Source organism: Hemicordylus capensis, chromosome 7 (assembly GCF_027244095.1).
Source record: "Hemicordylus capensis ecotype Gifberg chromosome 7, rHemCap1.1.pri, whole genome shotgun sequence".
NCBI classification, from domain to species: Eukaryota; Metazoa; Chordata; class Lepidosauria; order Squamata; family Cordylidae; genus Hemicordylus; species Hemicordylus capensis.
The window spans coordinates 32525988-32527805 of record NC_069663.1 but is presented as its reverse complement, the minus strand read 5'-3'; positions in this window follow the sequence as shown (position 1 = coordinate 32527805).

Below are 1818 nucleotides of genomic sequence, written 5' to 3'. Positions count from 1 at the left end.
GTATCTTGTGGTGTATTTCCCCCCACCCCCACCCCCATGGTGCGTGGTTGGCTGGCTGGCTGGTTTATCCAGGCCAGTTGTGTTCCTGCCTTGTTTCTCGAAATCTTGCCGTGAGCTCAGGCAGGCGCATTCATCATTTGATGGCTGCAGCATTAAGTGATGCCCTGCATATGTGGCACAGCTATCCTAGGTCAGATACAGAGTTCACATCCCTCAGACAGTGCTTTGGAATGGAGGCGGTTCACACATTCCGCTGCAAATCCTCAAGTGACAAGAGCTTGAGTGGGTCGTGTGTGGGTCGCTTTGAGAAACAATTAAGCCTTGCACAGGAGTGGCTTGTTCTAACAGGCCGCATGACGGGGGCGCTAAAGGTGGCACAGTTGCCCTTGCTTCCTGGAACTTTGTTTGCTCCTCTCTCCTACCCTGCTCCAGCATTAATGAGAGCCACACTGCCTGCAGGCCGGCCATTTGTCAGGTAGAGCTGGGCGGTTAACTGCACAGCTCTACCTGATGAATGGCTGGCCTGCAGGCAGTGCAGGGTGAGAGAGAGAGAGGAGCAAACAGAGCACGGGAAGGAGAGGCAGCTGTGCCTCCTTTGGTGCCCCCCAGTTTGTTAGGACCAGCCGCTCTTACCTTCGCTTGTAATGTTTAGAGTCCATCTGATGAAATTGATTCGGGGCCCGGCTCACGAAACAGCAGTGCTGCATAAGCATTTGTAGTTCAGATGATGAATGCTAAGATGAGGGCCCCTGGTTGGCCTTTCAAAGGAACTGGGCAGATTCGTGAGGAGGAGAGGTCAGCTGGAAACCAATTGGCTTTCTGTGGGTGGAGCGTCCATCTTCAGAGGCAGCGTCCTTCTGACTGTCACGCAGAAGGTGCCATTATAAGTGCGGGGGGGCGGGGCGGGTAGCATTCCACTGTCCCTTCCTCACCCTGCTGCTAATTCTGCTGAGGGGTCTGTGCCAGCAGCCTTAAAAGAGGCTGTGGTGCGCCCTTCTTTGAAGAAGACTCCTCTCGATCCTGAGGTCCTTGAGAAGTATCGACCAATCTCCAACCTTCCTTTCATTGCAGAGTTTTTGGAGAAGGTTGTATGTGCCCAGCTTGAAAAAGCTCTGGATGAAGCTGATTTTCTAGATCCTTGTCCGTCGGTTTTCAGGCCACGGCATTGCATGGAAACGGTATTGGTCACTCCGGTTGATGACTAGTATCGTGACCTTGATGAGGGTAGCCCCACTCTCTTGGTCCTTTTAGATCTCTCAGCGGCTTTCGATACCATCGACCATGGTATCCTTCTGGAGCGCCTGTGCGGGTTGGGTATTGGGGGCACTGTTTTGCATTGCTTCCGTTCCTTCCTTAGTGGGCGCTTTCAGTCGGTGTGTATCTGTGGCGAGTGCTCTGCCCTGTGGCCACTCCTTTGTGGGGTGCCTCAGGGCTCGGTTCTTGCACCCATTCTTTTTAACATTATTATTATTATTTCTTGTTTACACAGTCAGACAGGTGTTATTGACTGGTTTGTTTTATCCAGACATCGAGTCCTTCCCAAGGACCTGGGATGGCTGAATTTTATCGTCAATACTATTGGTTATTATAGATATCGTCGCAAAATATAGGCTGTTCCCAGTAAAGCTGCTTTTTGTAATTGGCTGATGGTGATTTCTGTGACCCCCTATGGTGTTGAGGTGCTCTTCAAGGTCTTTTGGAACTGCATCCAGGGCGCCAATGACCACTGGGATTATTTTGGTCTTTTTCTGCCACAGCCTTTCAATTTCAATTTGTAGATCTTTGTATTTGGTGATTTTTTTCTATTTCTTTTTCTTC